Source organism: Cavia porcellus, unplaced genomic scaffold (assembly GCF_034190915.1).
Source record: "Cavia porcellus strain 051 isolate PalLab524CR breed Dunkin Hartley unplaced genomic scaffold, mCavPor4.1 scaffold_5, whole genome shotgun sequence".
NCBI classification, from domain to species: domain Eukaryota; kingdom Metazoa; phylum Chordata; class Mammalia; order Rodentia; family Caviidae; genus Cavia; species Cavia porcellus.
Window position 1 is genome coordinate 42,560,275 of NW_026947488.1, and position 22,264 is coordinate 42,582,538.

The following is a 22,264-nucleotide window of genomic DNA, read 5'->3' on the forward strand; positions in this document are numbered from 1 at the left end:
TAGTCTGGTTAAAGGTATTCTATTTCCAAGTCTTCAGAATTTCTCCTGGTTGTAGATCCATAAGTAGAACCTAAGATGAAAATTCAAGAATAAATTATTTGGGAGATGTTAGTGGGAAATAATGACAGAGAACAAGGGAACAGATTGGTAAGAGAAGACAGTCAATACTGACATTTTGTCAAGCAAGTTATTGGGCAGAATAAGGGCTCTGTTTTGTGGAAGAACTACAGAAACCAATGTAAAACATGTGGGTAGGATTCAGCTTCCCCAAGGGTGAGGAGGCTGGGGTTTTGGTACACTGATGGCCTCAGTCGGTGCTTGATTATTGCTTCAAGAGAACATTAACTCCTCACAGTACAGCCTGATGCTTGTATAGGCAAATCAGGCTTTGGGGTCAGAGCAAGGCTCAGCAGTTGAGAAGATGGCCAAGGATTTGCAATCACAGGGCAGACCACAAAAAGCATCAGACAAAAGGATTTGCAGAAAGGTCTTTGAAGACAGCACTTTGCCTGGTGTAAAGGACAAGGACAGAAGGTCTGGATCTGCAAGAACTTTACCTCCTTATATTCAAAATCCCTCTTCAGTGGCAAAATCAAGCCAAGTTAAGAGAAAGAGAATGACTGGCTGCCCTAATGACCAATCTATAAGACATTCAATTATTGGTAATTGAATGTTATCACAGTGATCAATCAGAGTTGGCATCAATTCACTTGAATTTCAACTTAAGATCCTTCTATGACTATAAAATATAGAATTTCCATTAGCCCTTGCTATGGCTGGTGTCTAGATGTCTCCTTAAAGTCCCATGTGGTCATAGGTGGGTCTTTTCCAGGTGGCTGGATTTAGAGTGTGATGCTGGGATTATGTGTGTGATGCTGTTAAGTGAGTCAGATTGGGATTAAGGGTATGTGATTATTAAATTAGGCCACTTATTGGTTAGGCGTGATTCTGGGTGTGGATAATGGGAAGGCCCCCTTTGGGTGTGAGTGCTACCTGCTCTAAGGGTGCATAGCTTGGATAGAATGCATTGGACAGAAAGAGAGTTGCTGTCTTGGCCTGTTGCATCTTCACTACTTTGCTGCTGTGGTGATTCCTGTCTGCCATGAACTGTTTCTCATCTGCCATGCCCATCTGCCACACCATCACATCTTGGAGCCAGCCAACTATGAACTGAAACCTCTACAAACTGTAAGCTACAATAACTTTCCCTCCTCTAACTTTGGGTGTCAGATATTTTGTCTCAGCAATGAGAAATGTAACTATGACAGCCTCTAGATATGGGAATGCTTTCAATAGAAAATTTAAAGGCAGTTCTTGCTTTCATGCCTGTGCTGTGTTAAAGATTTTTCACCACATCTTTTTTATCGATCAGTTTCATAATAGGATCTCAGGCAGCTAAGTGTCACCAGAAATAGATTTAAAGTGAGTAGAAATTCTAACACTCAATGATGGATGACAATATTCGTCCACCTAGCATTAGTCATTTTTTAAAAATGTAAATAGTGTCATATACCTCCTATCATGTAGTTCAGTTCTTTAAAATATATGGAAGAGACTATGAATTTTTCACTTTATTTATGTATTTATGTATGTATTTATTTATTGGTATCAGGAATCAGATTCAGGCCCTTGTGCTTACCAAGCAGGCACTTGTGCTGCTGAGCTATACCCCCAGCCCTGAATTTCTGACTTTAAAAGTAAAAACATTTTTATTAATTGAAAATATGACTTTATAAAGTAATTATTTAATAGGTAAGTGGCATCAAATGGAAGAAATATCATTATTTTAGCCATCAAGAGAAATCTCACATAGCTTCATTTAGCAACTCAGGAAACAACCAAATTCATTTGACAAAACTAAAAGGAATCTGGCATAATTTAAAAAAAAATATGCTCAGTGTCTTCTCCCATAGTGTTGGAGGAGTGTCTGCAGCTGCATAAACTTTAGCTTTAGAGAGAATTAAAATCATTCTTTTGTTCATGGAGGTCAAACAGTTACTCATCCTTATGGATGTGATGCCCTAACATTATATGAATGGAAGCATAGGCTGGTTTTGATTTTTACTGGAATTATGAAAGATCATCAAATGAAGACCCTGTAGAAAACAGCACGCCAGATTTAGATGTATTTCACATCTTACTAGTTCTGAAGTTCCAAAGACTTCCTCTTGTATGCCCTGTGTACCTGAGAATGTTAACTTTAACTTTGATACACACTGACACATACACATACAACATACTGTTTCAGGGTAGTTTTACTGTCTTTCAATTAAATTTATTTCCACTTCTACTTTTTGCCCTTCAATAATATGTACAAATTTCAGAAGGGACTCCTGGTTATAATCATGCTTGGAAATGCTTTCCAAAGTAACTTGGTTTAAAGCTACCAGTTTTGCATGGGACAATTAACATCACAGGTATTCTACATTTTGTATCAATTTCTAGACATGTACTTGTGTTCTCTATTATATCTAAGAGACTCTTCATTCATATTGAAAACCATCATTTAAAAGCAGGTATTCTAACAAAACAATTTTTGACTACCAGTATTATAATTTGAATGGGGGGGGGTATAATTTTACAACTCAGATTTTTTCTGCTGATTTGGATGCTTTCTATACTGTTTAATTTTTAAGGCTGTAGAGCCAAAAATAACAGCTTGAAATCCTCAAAATCATCACTGACTAGTGAGAACTTTATGTCTGTTAAAGATAAGTCACATTAGAAGTTTCCATGTTAAAATAAAGGGATGATAAGGTAAATGAGAACAGAATGAGTGAGAGAGATGCTGATTAAGATATGTTAGAAGAAAGCTGCATGTATACCATCCACATTTAAATTGCACTCTTTCTGTGTCCACTTGGTTACAGAAGTGGATGGTAACAAGGTACATACAGAAGAGAACAAAAAAGGGAAAAGAGGAATAGGAAGGTAAAATAACAAGATAAATGTTTGATGTCTTGGTTACTTTTCTCTCATTGCTGAGACAAAACACCTGATGCCCAAAATTAGGAAAGGAAAGATTTATTTATTTTTTGAAGGTTTCAGTCAATACTCAGCTGACTCAAAGACAAGGTGGTGTGGCACAGGAGCAGCTGTTCATTGCAGCCACAAATAGCAAATGGGAACAGTGCAAAAGAGAAAAAACACACCTCCTTCCTGTCTTTACAATGTATACCAGCTCAGTCCCTGGATGGCTGCAGCACTCACACCTCCAATCTCAGTGGTAGATAATGAACCAATCACAAATGCTAGATTCAGCAACCTCTGTGATTACATGAAGCTCGTGGGGGGGAGCCATCCAAACACAAACCATAACATTCCATCCATGGTGCCCCAAAGACTCCTGTACATTCTTTATGCAAAAGATATTTAGTCCATCTCTAAGAGTTACCAAAGCCCTAACAGTTTCAGCATTGCTGAAAAGTTAAAGTCCTAAGTCTCCACAAAGATCTAAAGCAAACCTTAGCTGAAAGCCCCTGTACAAATGAAAACAAAGTTAAGCATTTCCAACATGTAATGGCACAAGATAAACATTACCATTCCAAAGGATACAAACAGAGGGATACAAAAGATTAGGACCAAAAGAAGTCCAGCATCCACCAGGGCAAACATTAAGTCCTGGGTTCCATGCTCAGCATCTGAAGCAATCTGGTTGCAAGCTCCACAAAGCTTGAGTGACGCCACCCCTATGGTACTTTCAAGGGTTTTAGCTCCCACAGCTTCTCACTTAGGCCCACCATGCTTAATCCTTGCAGCTTTCCTTAGATGATCTAAGCTCTTGGCTTTTTCAAACATCTGGGTTCTCCAGTTCCTTTGGCTTTACACTTAAAGTCATACACTGCCCTCTCAGGAGCACACTTCTTGATCTCCCAGCCCTTCTGAATTTGGGATGGAAGCTTCCCTAACCTCAGAACTCATGAATTCCCTATGCACCTAAAAACAATGCTATGTAGATGCTGCCAAGATCTGCTTCCAGCTAAAAAAAAATAGCCAGGCTTTCCTCTGTCTTGGCTGTAGGGGTTAAGTACCTGGATTGCCGAGCACTCTGAACCTCATTGTGAGAAACAGATTCCCTACGTAGCCATCAATCTAGAACCTGGTGTGGCCACCACCATTTTGGAAACTCCTCTGACATCCACCGCCACTTGGGAACATGAGCTCTGCACCTTTTTCCTCTGAGCAAACTCTTTCACTTTTGCAGTTTTGAAACTGCAAAAGGTGAAGATCCACTGCTTTCCAGCACGCTCCCAGGCCATCTTTTTTATTTCTCTATTCTTTCTCAGAAATCCAGATCTCAATTTTATCTTTACAGTTCACAGCTTTTGGGTCAAATTCACAATGTTTTAAATCATGCTACTGGGCTCTTTGCTATTGATTAACAACATAAATCTTGCTAAAAGCCCCAGCAATAGCCATGCCATGGTCTCAACATTAGACTGACTTGAAATTTCTTCTGTCAGATTAATCAATCCATTGTCCTTGATCTCAATCTCTGGACATGAGCAAAATGCTGGCAAACTTTCTGCCAAGGCATAACACACATTATGTGGAGTCCAACAACCAGTATTGTTCCTCTTCTCTGCAGAAACCTCCCAAGCCTGGTCTTTACTGGGAGGTTTTCTATAAGCCTTCTGGTCTCCGGAGCTCTGACTAGAATCTCCCATACAAAACAGCCTAAACTGTTCCAGTGCCACTCTTTCAGGCAACATCTCTGAAACTTCCCAAACTCTTTCCACAAGCCATTCCAAGAAGCACTTGAACCACATGGTCAGGTACAGTCACAATGACCCCACTCCTCTGGTACCAAATTTTGTCTTGGTTACTTTTCTCTCATTGTTTGAGATAAAATATCTGATTCCTAAAATTAGGGAAGGAAAGGTTTATTTATCTTATAATTTTTGGAGGTTTCAATCCAAACTCAGATGGCCCCAAGGCAGGGTGGCATGGCACAGGGGCAGCTGTTGCTGGCAGCTGCAAATAGCAGGATGGAACAGGGCAAAAGAGAAAGAGCATACCTACTTCGCGTGCTTACATTATATGCTGGCTCTATTCCTGGGCAGGTGTGGCACTCACATCACCAACCCAAGGAGTAGACAACAAACTAATCATAAATGCTGGATTCAGCTACCTCCATGATTTCATGAGGCTTGGGGTATGGGCATCCAAACACAAACCATAACATTTGATGAGATAGAAATGCTAACTACTTCACCTATATCAATACATATTATATATCAAACTTTCATATTGTACCCATATGTCAAATAAAGGTAAAATCTTAAAATGGAATTAAAAAGAAAAGAAAGAAAAAGATGAGAGATTGACAGAAAGGAGAAAGAGAGAGAGAGAGAGAGAGAAAGGAAGAAAAAGAAAGAAAGAAAGAAAAAGAATAAGGAAGGAAAGAAATAAATAGACAAAGAGTTCTCTGATCAAAATAGTAAAAATAAGAAAGTATTTTGCATTTGTCCTCCTCATCTATAAAATGCTAGTGTTAAGGTCTCCACAGACTCAAACACTGTAAAGTGTATTACTTTGTTTTTAAAGGAGAATTGAATTTTATCAACCAGCCAATGAAACATTTCAGAATGATTGCCTTTTATATCTCAGATAAAAATAGCTCCTTGTAAAATAACTTGTGAGAACAAATTGTCTTCCTGTTTTTTTTTACATGTTTTTCTACACAAAGATCAATTTACCAGGCTATGCCAGTCTCTAAAATGACTCAAGGAAAGTTTTCAGTTAACTGGCAAAAATACTCAGCACATGGACCAAGTTAGTGAGAGCTCCCTGTTCTAGGAGATCCGTGGCCCAGGAGACAGCTGACCCCTAGCTCAGCTGAGAACTGCTGGCACCAGCTGTAGGAGACAGTTTGTCGCCAGGAGGTGTTTCCTGCCTCATGGCTTGAAAGGTCAGAGATCTGCTTTCGAATTAGCTCACTCCATCATGTCAGATACTTGGTCACCCATGACTCTGTCTCTGAAGTTTGGAGGTAGTAATCATCGTAATATTACAGACCTCTAACTCCTGAAGAGTAGTCCTTTTGGCAATAAGTCACCTAAATCTCAGTCTAAAATTTAAAAATTTTTATTTAAGTTTCAAATATTAGACTTGGTATCCAGTCATAGCCACTCTTACAGTTTTGAGACCATGAGTCTAAGAGAAACCAGGTTCAGCTGAATACATGTTAGTAACCAACACCTCAAACAAGACACAGTGTCATCAACACCTTAAAAGGCACTTGTGTGGCCTTCTGGCCACTATGATAGTCTACTCAACAAGCATAGAAATTGCCCCAACTTCTTTCACCATGGATTTATTTTGACTGCTTTCAAAGTTATTCAAAGCGGGTGTATGTTTGGTATTCTGATTCAGTACTTCTGTTCAACATGATGCTTATGTAATTCACCTGTGTTGTTCTATGTTTTTATAGTGCATACAGTCCCACCACCTACTTTCACCTGTGTGAACATGCAGCAACTTACTTTTCTAAGAAACTATTGGAGGATACAGAGTAGCTCAGGTTTTTGGCTATTGTGAGTTAAGCTGCTATGAATATTTTTGAATGATGTAAATCAATATACATTTCTAAGGAGACACTTAGGTCTAGTAGAGAATTATTAGTTCCCAGGAAATTCATATGTTTGTTTCCCAGTTTTCAGAAAATTTTTGTTAATTGCATTTTACTAGAAACATGTAGAAGTCTTGGTAACACTATTTTCATGAATAGTTGACTTTTTCACTTTATCCTGCCTGCTGGGTATGTCATCACACTATTCATTTTATATAGGTAACATGTATACAAGTTAAGTAATTGTAGGCAAAACAATTGATCCAGATAACATAATAAATACATTGAAGCAGCATATACAATTCACTCATTCATTTTTTTACATAGCTACAGACAGTTAAGGGGCATTTTACAACAGATGATGAACTAAGAAATGAAAATTTCAAGGGAAAATATAATTTATGCAGCTGTATTTTTTACTTGAATATTCTGACTTTTTCTCCTCAAGAGATAAAGCTAAGTGTCTTCCAAATTTCTAAGCCCAAAGTGAAAGAAAGCACTATTTTACTAGTCAGTAATAATCACAATGGTAACAGTATTGATGACAATGATTTGAATAACCAGGCTTGTTGAATTTTATAGCATTCTTTCATTTATGGGTTCATTGGTCCTATTCTCACACTTGTAAGGTGAACGTATTTTATTCTCTTCATTACACAAGTAACTGATGGAGAATCTGAGGAAAGAAACAACTTGCACAGATGATGAGAACAATAACAGATGCAAATGATCTGGGATCTGAACAAAGGACTTTGAATCTCTTAACATCATGATATCTTTCTTTATCCACTGTGGTAAAGATACTTCCTATTCTAAGAGATTTCTAATGCAACATAGTTTTAATTTTTTGTTTAATCATAGATTTAGAAAAAACTTGTGTTACCTCCAATTCACAGATAAGAAAGACAAGCCATAAAAAAATTCAAAAATACTCTACTTTTTAATGACCTGCTTGCCAATGAAAGAATACTCTATTGATTAATTTCCTAAATTCTGTCTACTAAAATAGAAGTGCTCAGGAAACAGGGAACAGATACTGCCTTACATATCACCATGCTTTTAGTGGAATAATAATCATTGCTACAATATTGCAATTTCACATTTTCAGTGTTTTATCTCATAATTTTTTTCAACGAATCAAAGAGAAAAAGAAGCTCCTATTATTCTTGCACTGTAAATCTGAGTGGTTCATATATGAACCAATTCTATTCTTAACATTCTAGGTTTTTCTAATTTAATTGAACAAATAAATCTTAATTATTGTTCTAATCCTTTCTTCAACTCACATACCATATATATATATATATATATATATATATATATATATATATGGCTTCCACTACCCGAGAATGACACCATTCTCCACAATTTGTGGTATAAGAACAATAACAACAACAAATGTGTCAACCTCATAGTTTTAAATGGGACACAGACTTCTCATAGTTCCTTCTGGATTTTTCTGTTTTATGGTATAGCAGTTAACAAGAAAAGAGTTTATAAACTATGTTGTGTGAGTCTCTCTCTGAAAAAGAAAAGAAGGATAATACTTCCCAGTGCTTTCTGATTTTAAGTGCAAACAACAACAAAAGAAACTGCATTGTTTCACTTATTAGTCCTTCCATCTGAAATGGAAAACCCAAGGGAAAAAAGTCAACCTAAGAAATTAAGCTGCTGTATCCAAAATTTCACAGTGTGAGGTTAGCAACCTACCCAGTAAACATGTCCTCTTAGAGGTGTTTGGACGAATGCCCATTGTTCATGCAATTTGTGCCTCTACTTCACATTGGCAAAGTCCTGAAACACACCCACTAGATCAGAGTGTCCACTGGATAGTTAAGGGGTAGAGAATGTATAATTTTTCAAAGTCACACATTTTAATTAATTTACTATTTAAGTGTAATACTCATAAATGTACCAAAATATATTTAATAAAGTACTTATTGGATGCTTCATCTCAATCCCAGGCTAGTTGAAATCAAATTATAAGAAAGAAATTTGAAAAACTTGACCATATAGAAGTTACATTTCATTTTTAAAAGAATTATTTGTAGACAGGATGAGTTTCCTGTAAATTGAAGCATTCTTTTACAAATCAGATGGGATTTGATTTGTCCAAAATTGATATATATGCATTTTTTATTAAAAAACTAATGAATTTCATCAGGGTCTTAGAAGAAAAAATTAATTTATATTTAACTGAAATAATAAAAATAAAGCTCCAAGGATTTGCAAATGCAATAGAACTTATTCTTGCCCCCAAAATATGTGCAGGAAACAGGAGACCATTATAAGCAACATAATTTAATATGGATGGAGAAAATTGTTTTTGTTGTTTGGGTCCTGAGTAATGCATTCCTTATTATCTATCAATGTACAGAATAACTAGTGTAGGCCAGACAGGATAAATAAAACTTGAGTAAAGCGACAGTCTGGGCAGAATTCCCACAAGAAAATCGAGGTCTGCAGCATCTCATGACAGGCAGAGAAATCATGAGAGTGAGGAGAAGGCATTCATTGGGGGAACTCTGGAGATGTGGAATTTGCACTGCTTAAGCTCATTGGAGATCACCCCCAACCCTATGAACATAAGAAAAAATTGATCATATTTCAGAAATGTTCTTTGAAGGGGAAAAATTTACACTGAAAAAAAAGTCATAAATGATGTTTGGTCACTTAGTTTTGTATGCATTAAAGCACATAAAATATATAGATTATGTTTTTTCCATACTTTTTCTTGTGGGAGGAAGCAAGGGAGAATAAACAACAAGAAAGAATAAATTCTGTTGCTAAAAGGAGATATTCAAGCAATGCATATGAGAGAAAACAGGTTACCATCTCTCTTAATTACTTTTCTCTTTGCTGAGACAAAATATGTGACACTCAAAGTTAAAGGAGGAAAGGTTTAGTTAGCTCAAAGTTTGAAGTGGTTTCAATGCATAATCAGCTGGATCCAAGGCAAGGTGTCCTTGCAGAGGAAAAACAGTTCATGGCAGGCAGAAGGTAGCAAACCAACAAGGAAGGGACAAGCAAGCCTCTTTCTGTTCCTTATGTTGTGTCCTATTGAGATAAGGACTTTGCCAGACCAATCAGTGATCTGATTTAGAGATCACAGACTCCTCATTTCAACATCACACACTGCAGATTCAGCCATCTCTGAAAAATCCCCAACTCTGACTGCAAGAGACTTTGGGAGAACATCTGGACTCAAATCACAACAACATCCAAAGCACATATCAAGCATATCAAAAGTAGTAATAAGATGTGTTCTAGGAGTAGAAAATATAGAGAATTCGAGGCTTGGATTACTTCTGTGAAGTGATGCTCATGTAAGAAGAATCTAGAAGACAGTCATGAGATAATTATTACAGGTGAAAGGAAATGGGTAACAACAGGCTTAGAGCATCCAGGAGAAGGACTTTGATGGTTAGTTTCAGGAACTAAGAGGCTCATAAAAGAGAACTTATGGGCTATTTCAAATAGAAGGAAACTGTGTAGCATCCAATCAGTGGCTGGACTTCTTCACTTCTTCACTTCTTTTAGATACTACCTTCTCAAAATTGTCTAGAATGACCATCAAAAAATGATTATAACTCTTTCATCTATGTCCTTCATCCTCTTTTCCTACTCTAATTTCATCCATATTTACCTTCTAATTAGTTATTTTAGCTAGTTCCTTATTTATTTAATCTTATGAAAAATTATTTTTAATCTATAGAATTTTTCATTTATTTCATTTGTTGAATGGCACTGTTCCCCTAACTATAGCATAGGTCTATTGATGGATAACAAATACCTGTTCAACAGTGTATCTCAACATCTAGAACTGTCCTTGGCGCCCAGCAGGCTTTTGAAACACATTTTTGAATGCACAAAAGAGAAGAATATAATACTTAAAATAGGAAATTCACATGCTGAATTTGAACTGAGATTTCCCACCATAAAGATAAGTGTATTGATGTTAACATACAAAGGAAAATAGCCAAATAATGCCCCTTGAAATCAACCTATTTTATAGGAAATTGGAAAACATAAGAGCAGAAAAACTGGAAAAAACCCATTAAACATTATTGCAAGAGAACTGTGAGTGTGTGACAACTAGAGATCAGACTTAAGAATCTGCCCTTATAGTAGCTATATGAAACTAAATAGAATTCCTATATTCCTCAAATACAGTGCATTTGAGCAAACAACCTATGACAGTCCCGTCAAGTTGACAAAACATCTAGTATCACATCAAACTTTATCAGCCAATGTAGCACAAGTGCAGTGACATTTAATCTTGGAAAAATTTAACTTCAATCTACTGAGTTCTGGTCTCAGACTCCTTGAATTTTCCAAGACTTCTAGTATAAATACGGGCTTCACATTTTCATTTATATCACTTCTCAGCCATCTGCAATCAACAGTATAATAAAACAAATGAAGATGTCTCTGCATGTTCTCTTTGAGCTAGAATGGATGACTTAGATGAATTCTTTGTCTCCAGAAGCTTGGGGCAGATGGTGTCAGTTCCCCCTCCACATCTCCTCAACACTCACAAATCCTGTGTCATCTAAAAATATCTTAGAAGAGCCTATATCTCTCTCCTCAAACACATCCTCTCCTGGGAAACTGTGTTTTGCCCTAGTACTGGAAGTGTCAGGGAGGCTGAGGACCCAGATGACATCTCATTAATAATGGATGAGAACTAGAGGGTAAATGCTCCTTTTCTCACCCTTCAGGTGGCACAGCTCTGAGGTGTGAATTGCATGTTCTCCCAGAGGTCCTCAGGGAAATTATGCTCTAGTCATTGACAGGGAGAACCTTCTTGAATAACGCCCCTCAAATTGCCCCCCTCCTTGTTCTTTGTCTCACTTCCCTATTACTCTGTCACTCCTTCCTGAAAGCACATCTTTATATTCAGATCATCAATGCAGGGTCTGCTTCTATAGAATCTCAAATTAATCAGTTTATGAAGATAAGACAACCTATCTAATTTTATGTTAGACTGCCTGGCAGGAACTAAATGCTATAGAAGTGTGTGACACTTAAAGTTGACTGAGTCAGTATGATTGGAATGGAGCTGCCCTTGGGATCGGTGGAACACACTTCTGGGTGTGTCTGGGGATTATGGAGGCCTGACTCTGATCTGGCCCCTCACCCTTTGCTTTCTGGCACTATTCTCCTGCTCTGTTGCCCCGCTGCCATGAATTAAGCAGCCTTTGTCCACCACACCCCTCCAGCATATTTCTGCCTTGAAGTTGACCATGAACTGAATCCCCTGAAAAGATGACACAAATCAAATCTTTAAATGTTATGTGTTATGTTCAGCAATGGGGAAGACTAATAAAAGAAAGAAGAGAATGAATTAGGCTAAAGGTGACAGATATGCATAGTACTTTAGAAAGGATGAAGGATTTCTGTCTGATCCTGAATGATGTGATGGATTTTCAGCTGAAAATAACAGATGTTAAGTGTCAGGAAAAAGGTGTAGTGTATTTGTTGAATTAAGCTTGTTTGCAGAAAAAAAATATAATGAAAATTAACGAGATACCTACTGGCAAATAGATGGTACCATCATAAAGTATCTTCTGTTATTTCCTGTATAGCCAATCACATGTTCTGAGATTAAAAAGAAATAATCTCTGTATTCCTAACACCTGTGATAAAAATGTCTAAGAATCACAGATTTGTAAATTTGCATATCATAGATGCTATGATTATTCCTACTAGGATTTCTTTTATTGGCCAGTGCACCCATACACACACACACACACACACACACACACACACACACACACACACACAGGCTCCTATTAGTTACAAATAGTTCTCTATTCTGTGTCTCTGATGAACCGTCTTCTGCTGAGTAATAGCTTCCTTCCTGGGAGATTGCTTACTGCCAGCTTGCTCGTTACTGATGCCTAACCTACATAAATGAAAAAAAGGTATAAAATGATGTGCCCCCAGCCTTCTGGCTGGCACAATTTATATTTCAGGCAAAGGAATAACTTGTGGAATATCTTCTTTGTCTTGCCTCATTTTTCTCAACCCACTTTCTCATGAAAACACATCCCCAGTAAGTCACACACATCTAGCTTCAGGCTCTGCTTCCAGAAAAGCTGACAGAGAAACTACTCCTTGCATAATGGGACTAGGTTTCTTCAAAAGCCCCCAGAAAAGATGCTGCTGCTCACTTGGTCCTTCCCAAACCTCGAGTGTCTCTTACAGAGGAAAAATGAAAGTTCTTCACTTTCCTGAAGACACCCATCTATTCCTCTGCAGTCGGTGGCAGGATTTTCCACTAATCCAAGGAGAATGCACTACCTGAAGTGCTCCTAATCAGTTAAGGGACAGCAGGCCATTAACTAATAAGGTGGACGTGACCTCTGGCAGAAACAAATCTCCAACAATAGCAGGGCAAAGTCATCTGAACTGCTCTTTGGGCCAAACTGCCCCACCCACATTCAGCGGAAATAATGAGCAGGTGACTCTGAGAGGCCTAAAAATGGATCCTTCAGGAACACTTGGGAAGAAAAGAACCATAACCCTGTTTATATACCAAATCTCACGATCAATTGCAAGATTTGATGTCTGCAAGGCCCTTGTTCCAGGGGCTAAATGTATCGTCTACGCCCTCAGTTAAACTCAAAACAAAGCAAAGCAAAGCACAGGCCCACCATGTCTAATAGTCCCCAGATGGCTTTTCATGGGACTGTAGCAGAACATGGGGTTAGGTTGTTTTTTCTTTTCCTTGCCTGCTATTTTTTTTTCCTTTAAAGGAATATTCATCTTCAAACTCATTGTAATCCTGGAAATCCTATGGGTACTAATTAGTATAATAGAAATCTTGCTCCTTTTGCCGCTATGTGGATAGTGTTCAGTGAACAAAAATGTACTTCAGCATTAGCCTAAATGAATTATACAGGAAGCTCAGGTGTACAACATAATTCCTTAATATATTTTAAGCCAAGAAGCAGCATTTTGACCCTCGAAGGCTGGAATAGATCTAACACCCCAACACCAAGCTGTGATTAGTTATATGGAAACAGTGAGCTATATGGAAACATGAGGTATGGCTATACCTCATGACCCAACGGTTCCATTCTAAGGAAAGCACCCAACAGAAACAACAAGATTAGAATGTTCATAGCAACATTATTTTCAAGAGCCCTACACTGGAAACTACTCAAATGCTTATCAACATTAAAATTGTGCTGTATACACACAATGAATTATTGTACAGAGCTAAGAATGAACAATCTCCACTGCATATTACCATATGAATAAATTCTCAAACATAATGTTGATAGAAGGCAGACATAAGTAGGCAAAAGTTTGCAGCATTCCAAGTCAGAAGAGTATTTTCCCTGTGGGGGACAGGATGCACTGGCAGAACCAGGGCCACACTTGGGGCACTGTAATATTCTCTATTGATATAGATGCTGGCTACATGGATCTGTTCACTTTGCAAAATCATCAGACTTGGCAAAATGCTTGTGCCCCTCAGCAGGTTATTCTTTAAAAAAAAAAAAAAAAAAAAACTTAAGCTTCTTCAATTCAGGATCATTCCAATTTATCTTTCTTCCACAAATGTTGAAAATCTTTTTTTTTTTTTTTTTTTTTTTTTTGTCTTTTTCCTTTTTATTGGTACCGGAGATCGAACTTACAACTGCCTGCTTGCAAGGCAGGCGCTTATGCTGCTGAGCTAAATCCCCAGCCCCTACTGTTGAAAATCTAATGCCACTAAGTATGAGCATTAACTGGATGACTCTTCTAGATTACTTTGGAAAGTAATGGTTAACCAATACAAGTCAACTTGATTCATGAGATTCAAGTAAAAATATATCAGCAGAGATTTGGTTCTGATCCCTTCCTCCATACCCAACCAGAAAATTACCTTGTTAGGCATTTTAGAATTACAAAAGTATTATACAGATCATATTAGCCACAATATTTTAAATTAGAAGCGGACTTGGAGGATAATTAATACAAGCTATGCATTTACAGATAAGAAAACTGAACTCTGAAGGTTAAATAATTGGCCCAAGGTCACATGTGTGGTTAGTAGCAGTTCTGGGAGGAGGTCCAAGGTCTTGATCCCTTTTTCTCTAGACCACACAACCTTCTTGTTTTCCAGACCTTGTGAGAAAGTCCATGAATACATTAGTTTGTTACAGAATTTTAAAGATCAACTCATTTACTGCCTGTTGGTCCAACATATAGGATATGAATTGGCTCAAATCCCTCTACTCCAATCTGTCAACAATCAACAAGTAGACTGCTGGCATTTCTGTTTCCACTTAATGGTTGCTTTTAATTAACGCATTGTTTCTGTACTCACTAAAATCCTTTAGCTTACACGAACAGGCTTAAATTCAAGAAGTGTTCTCAGGCACTGAGACAATTGAGGCCCTCAGGGTCACTTTTTTAAAAGCAATAACCCTTTGAAGGAATCATGAAGTCCTTGGGATAAATCTCTTAATTGTCTGAGGTTTGCTATGCTATGCTATACCCTTAGTTCTTTCTAGGTCAATGTGGGGAAGATTTGAAGCATCCTGATGTGGTGTTTCCACCCCAGACCTCCCCAGTCAGATGTCTAGGGTTAAGATTTGAGTATCCAAATGCTTTAAAAGCCCACTGGTGATTATCTGATAGAGCCCTTGTTGGAGACAGCGGATCCATTTCAACACTACTGCTAGCTTTCTCCATTGTCTTTGTCAGTAATCATTCAAATATGTGTATTTTTTAATTTTTTTTATTTTTAAAGAGAAAACAAAAACAATGACACAAAATTTCAAAACAAGATAGTAGAACAGTAACGATGTTCAATACATTGTATATTGTTATCTTCAAAGTAGTTGCTCATATTGTGATTTCTTGTAAGATACAGGCATGAAAAATTGATTAAAAATATAGGCACAAAACTTGCTTTTAAATTAACTAATAGAAATCAGTAGTATAACTATCTTAACTATCTTGTGTATAAGTATAGATACTATTTTTCCTTTTCCCATCCTTCTTTTCTCTTTTCTCTCATCCCAGTTTCTCTTTTCTTTTGAAAGATTTCCTCTCAGTTCACAATATGTATTGTACATTTTGAATCATTTTTACTCTTTCAGTCTCTTACACTAAGCAGACAATATGATGTTTACTTATGTGAGTCTGATTTATTTCACCTATGAATACGGTCTCAAGTTGAATCTATTTCCCTATAAAAGTCTCAAATTTATTCTTCTTTATTGCTGAGCAGCACTCCATTATATAAAACTATTACATCACTTTTTATCATCCCTTTCATTGTTGAACATTTGACTTGTTTCCAAGATTTAGCTATTATAAATTATGCTGCTGTAAACATAGGTGCATATTTATCACTCTGATATGATGTTTCTAATTCTTTTGGAACAATATCCAGAAATGGAATAGCTGAGTCATATGGGACCTCTAATCATCATTTTTTTTAGGAGACTCTACATTGATTTCCATAGTGGTTGCACCAGTCTACACTCCAACCAACAGTGGAGAAAGCTTTCTTTTTCTCCACAGCCTCATTTGTTATTGATTGATTGATTTTTTTTTTTTATCACAGCCATTCTTTCCGGTGTGAGGCACAATCTCAGTGTTATTTTAATTTGTAGCTTTTTAATGACTAATGATTTTGAACAATTTTTCGTGTATTTATTCACCATTTGCATTTCTTTAGCTGAGAAGTATGTATTCATTTCAGACACCCATTTTTGGGTTGGGCCTTTGAATGTGGGGTGTTTGATATTTTTCAATTCTTTCTATATTTTAGATGTAAATCCTTTGTCTAAGGGACAGCAGGCTAAAGTTTTTTCCCACTCTGTGGGCTGTCTTTTCACTCTTGGTGATTTCTTTTGATATACAAAAATTTTTTAGTGACATGTTGATTCTTTCAAGTATTTACAATGCAGTTTGGGTTTTCTTGATGAAGTCTCTGCCTATAGCTATCTCTTCAAGATTGATAACTACTTTCACTTTCAGTAGATTTAGTGTTTCTGTTTTAATATTTAGATCTTTGCTCTATTTTGACTTTAGTTTAGTGCATGGAGGTAGACATGGGTCTAGTTTTAGTCTTCAGCATGTAGAGAGCCAGTTTTTCCAGCACCATTTATTAAGGAGGCTATCTTTCTTCCAATGAACATGTTTGGCCCCTTTGTCAAAGATAAGGTGGATGAATGTGTCTGTAATTGTATTTGCATCTTCTAATCTGTTCCATTGATCCTCAGGTCTGTTTTTTGCCAATACCATGCTGATTTTATCACAGTAACCTTGTTGCATAATTTCAAAACAGGGATTATGATGCCCCCTTACCTTGCCTTTGTTGTCCAGAATTGCTTTTGCTATTTTAGGTCTCTGCTGGTTCCAAATGAATTTTAGGGATGTTTTCTCTAGTTCTGGGAGGTATACTAGTGGTATACTTGTGTGTGTGCTGGCATTTCTTTTATTTATTTTAAAAAGAAAAAAGAATCAAAACCATGATGCAGAATTTCAAAACAAAATAATAGGAAACTAACACTGGCTAATACATCACATATTGTTATCTTCAAAGTAGTTGTTCCAGTTATCGTATTGTCTCCCTAATGTAAAAGAACTGAAAGAGTAAATAAGAGTTAGTGGTATTTTGATCAGGATTGCATTAAATAAATATGTATATCTTTACCAAATTAAAGCAATAATTGGCAAATGAATGTCTCAACTCTTTCTCACATTTTCACTGATGACATATCACATGCTGGCATACTACCCACATGAACGGTGCATCCAGCCAATAAGCAGTTTCTGATTCACGAGTGTTTGTATGTCTAACAGAGTCAATAAGTTATACTTCTTTGGGATAGTCACAACAGCATTGATAAAAAATCATGCATATGTTAAGAGGAAATGAAACCAAAGAAGAATATGAAAAAGGTCAAATTAGAGGTTTAGCCAGTGCTGTCAATCTAAAGTCAAAGCAAGCTGCAAGTATCAGTGAACACTGCAAGGATGAAGAATGGATTATAAACCAACTCACTTTGTTTGACTGTTGGTTGCAAAGTAGTGACAATTTTCATTTCTACTGTAACATTCTACCAGGGACAAACTAAGTGAATATTCCTGAACACCATTGTTCAGAATAAATTGAACTCTGATAACAAGGGCCTAAGAAACTACTGGCATTTAATAAGCATCATTAATTACTGACCTTCATTAATTCCTAATTGATTGACTCATATATTTTGTATCTACCAAGAAGTTATACATAAGTTGAAAGTTTTAAAAAACATCTTATCCTAAGCAGTTTATACTTAGTAATATTACAGATGAATAAAGAGACATCAAAATATAGTATGAAGATACAATAAATTCAAGGCCAAAAACTATGGATGTCCTGCTTACACAAGACTAACCATGTACTTTCTGAGGATAAATTCTGAAGGATAAGAAAAGAAAGGGTAGAGGAAGGAAGGGAGACAGAGAAAGAGAGAGAGAGAGACCATCTCTATCACATTTATGCATAGGCCAACGCCCCAGAGCCTACAATGGAAAAAGTCCTGAAGAGTTTACAGAATTTCAAAAATTTAAAATAACCACAGAGCACATGAATCTAGAAAATTCTGTTTCTTTACCTTAAAAGCTACCATTTCATGCTATCTGAACTCTACCTTGGATACACAAGTTCCTGTATATTTATATAAACATACATAGAGAAGATAGTTTGAAATTAGGGTGATTTACCTTAGAATCATTCTTTGTGATGTAAAAACTATATGCATTTAGTAGGAACCATACTTCAAATTTGACTCTTGACCTTTTCCCAGGTTGATAATATGCAATACATTACTTTCTCAAGGTATGAGGTAGCAAGCCATTTCTCTTAGCAATAAGATCACAAGCTAAAGAGCTGATGATCTCTAGTACACTGTGTGGCCAAGCTATGGTGTTCAGAGGTTAGGTACTTGCAATGCATTTCTGACATATTTTTAACTTACAACGAGTTCACATGGCATACTACCATAGTTACGGAGTGTCTGGATAACCCATTTTGCTCTGTGGTAGGTTTTAATACGTATTTCTGACTGAGTACTTTTTTTTTTTTTTTTTTTTTTTTTACTTTTGTATCATATTGTACTTGAGAAATGTCAAGTCCAGAAAGTTAAAGGAAAAAAGTTGAAGTCTAGGACCACACACTATTTAGTGGCTAAACCAGAGATTAAAATGAGATTTTGGAAGCCTCTGTATATCTGCTTTGTTACAACAGCCCTTGTATGAAGTCTTGAATTATAGGAATTTTTCCAACTTCCTGTGCAAATATCTGAAGAATGTTGAGAATAGAAGACTTATGTTAATCCTAATTTCCTCAAGTAAGTAGTGTCTGCTGGCATCAGGAATACACCATAGAGAATGATTAGGAACCAATGACTCAGTGGTTTAGAATTACATATAATAAAAACTAAACCCATCTTTAAAAGTTGAACACTTACATTAGTATGCAAATAAATACTTTCTCATAAAATTATAAGTTTAAACTTTGTGAAATAAGTTAAATAGGAAATTTGCTTAGATTGTAATGAAACACACTTTGACACACCCTGTTTAATTATTGTACACTGGGGCTCTGAGGACTCACTGAAGACATAAAAATAAAGAATCAAAAATTTTGTGTAGAGACCTTCATCATAGAGCTATAAATGATGAAATCAACAATGTCAAATCATTCTCAAACACTAACACGTAAGATATTAATAACATATTTCTCGATTCACGGTATCATAGGCAACACTTTTCAAGCAACATTGCCTGCAAAAGGAGAAAATCTGCAGTAATATTAAACTGTTGCTTGAAATTCTGAATACTGAAGCTTAGTTCCTTTTCCTCTAGGTTATGAATCTGGTGTGCTTAGTTCTATTTATAGCTAACTCTCTTGCTCCCTAAAGTTTTTATAATAAAACCATCTCTCAGGGTCTTGCCTGAACTCTATCACTGGATTAGCCATGTCCTGATCATTCTGAGTCTGAATAATTCATGTGAACAGGTATTTGATGAATTCTGTAAATAGCCCTCATTCTTTGCCCAGGCTGGGATGGCAAAGGTTGACTCTCAAGAAGCTCAATCAGCATTAGGGGTCTATCAAATTCAAATCATCAATAAATAGAAGAGTTGAAAGGACCAGTCAGAAGGACAAACTAAGACTCTGCATGCATAGGGATGATTAAGACTAAAAAGGAGAGGAGACTTTTAGACAAGGAGAGTTTACCTAGTTTGTACTTGCATATTTAGTAAGGTTTTGAGTGCCTTGAATGCTGGACATGGACATGGGTGTTTGGGTGTTTTCTATAAGATATAGGAGTCACTAATCTTGTGTAGAGACCTTCATCATAATGATGGATAAGCAAGCTTGTCTCTTGAGCAGCTCTGGCAGTAGGAGTGATTGGAGAAATGAGGATAAAAATGTAGAGAGGAGAGTTAAGAGGTCCTTGAAGAGATCTGTAGCTCTGCTATTCATGGCAGCAAGGGCATCATCTAGGAGTTTGTCAGAAATACAGAATTTTAGTCCACTTTCTAGACCCATTAATGTACAGTTTCTTGTTTTAGTGACAGATTCAAAAGATTAACGGATGAAACTTGGTGGTATATTTGCCTAGCCTCATGGTGGCAAGGTTGGAAACCACAGCTCTGAAAGAGGCTGCATCTCAGCACCCTGGGATGGGAGCCCAGTGCTTCACAAGAAAGGCAAAGGGAATGTGAAACTAACACACTAGCTAGGGATAAATTCTGGAAGTAGAGGACAACTCAAAGACTTCTGTTCCCAAGAACAGATGGAAAACAAGAACCTGTTTAGAAAAGAAAGACCCACAAAATGAGCAGGTGAAAATCATTTATGGCCAGAGCTGAGGCATCAGTAGAAACTCCAAAAGACAACTGATGAGGAAGGGAAATTTCTATGGAGCTACCAGAGAGCTATGAGAAAAAGTTGGCTCCATGTGGGAACAGGAGATAGAGCTCACGAGCAACTGTTTGCAGCTATTGCCAAGTAGTCCAACTTGGGGAATAGAGAGGAGGAAATTCCATTTTTATTATATAATGGGAAGATGATCTATAAGTCTGAATGATAAATTTTATGAATAGAGTGACAGAAGACATCAAAAATTAAATCTGTGTTTCTGATCTGCTGAGGGTGGTGCCAACTCATATCAAGATAAATGCACGGAACTTACATCTTGATAAGTAAAACTAGAATATTTCATTCAAGAAAATGTACATAGCTGATACTTGGTGACTTCAGTGTGTGCTCAGTGCTATGCCTTTAAGGATATGTAAAAAGTGTCTTTCAAGAAATTTCTAATAAAGGACATGAATTTATTTATTTATTCTTTATTTTTTGGTAACAGAGATCTAACTCACAACCTTGTGGTTGCCGGGCAAGCTTTTATATCACTGAGCTAAATCTCTGGCCCGAAAACATGATTTTAAATGCTTATAATGTTCACTATGAATCTCATAATACCCTATGGAGTAAGATCCGTTATTATTCCCCTTACACAGATGAGGAAACTGAGGCATACAAAAGCTATTTAGCTTGCAGAAGGACAAAAATCAGTGTCAAGGCCAAACTTGACATGGTAAAGTCACAGCCCATAATCCTCATCACTGTGCCAGAGTGCACACCCTATACACCCACACCTTGATCCTGTGACCAAACCTGTAAAACACTTCTAAGTTTGAATCAGAGATTTGGCTTTTATTTTTCAAAAGCAGTGTATAAGATTGTCCAGTTCCACAAAACTGTGTTTCTAATTTCACACTTTGATTTTATGAATGAAAAATTACCAAAGGGAACTGTTTCATGAAAATGGAAAAATAGCCGCATATATCAGGGTAGAACCAGATCCTGGTCATCTGTTTTAATTAGTGATAATGTTTACAGAAACAATTCATGCCCTCTAATATCTCACGAACTTTATCCTGTACAGCCACGTCAGTGAGTGATCCTCTCATCTAGACCCCAGGTATTTTTAAAGAATAGCCTGTATGAAAAAGGAGAAAGTAAAAGATGTAAAGACAAGTCTAGGATAATGAAAATACTGAGTGATGACTAGGTGTGGTGCTTGGACTCAACCTTTCTGAATTCAGATCCATTCATTCGCCTCACTTCCTGGTGCTAATCCATTGCAAACCACTCACTTTTATATCAACTCTTTCATCTGTATATCCACGTCAGTGACTGTCCTTGCTTATAAATATTTTTGGAAAAAATAGAGTGACTTAATTCACAGGGGGCACATAGTAAACACCAAAGAATACCACAATCATTAGAATAGTAATCAAGACCAACATATAAAAACAAAATTGAAGATGGTAAATCTTCTTACAAATCGTCTGCCAGACTGCAGCCTATCTGTCTCTGTCTCCATCTCTCTCAATTGTGGGCTGGAAGATGAAGCCCAGGTTGGCAGGGGGAAAAAAAATCACTTTTCAGTTTTCTTTAAATGAGCTCCAGAGGGCTTTTTTCCTTGGCCACTACTATTTACTCTGGCATTCAAAAATTAGAAATAAGAACTATTAGCAAACCCCCCAAATCACATGGGCAGTAATAGAATAAAAATCTTCCAAGATTCCATCGCCTGCTTAGGCCTTAAATCCAGAAGCATCCCCTGACCTCCTTTTAGCCCTGACTGATGACCGTGGAGATATTTCAGCCTGCAGTTC

At 36.9% G+C, this 22,264-nt stretch overlaps 1 long non-coding RNA gene across 1 annotated transcript in view; it reads right to left on the reverse strand.

Moving 5' to 3' along the window:
* LOC134476051 (uncharacterized) overlaps positions 1 to 22,264 on the reverse strand; it is a 38,424-nt gene that overhangs the window by 14,984 nt on the left and 1,176 nt on the right. The gene's annotated exons all lie outside the window — the stretch shown is intronic.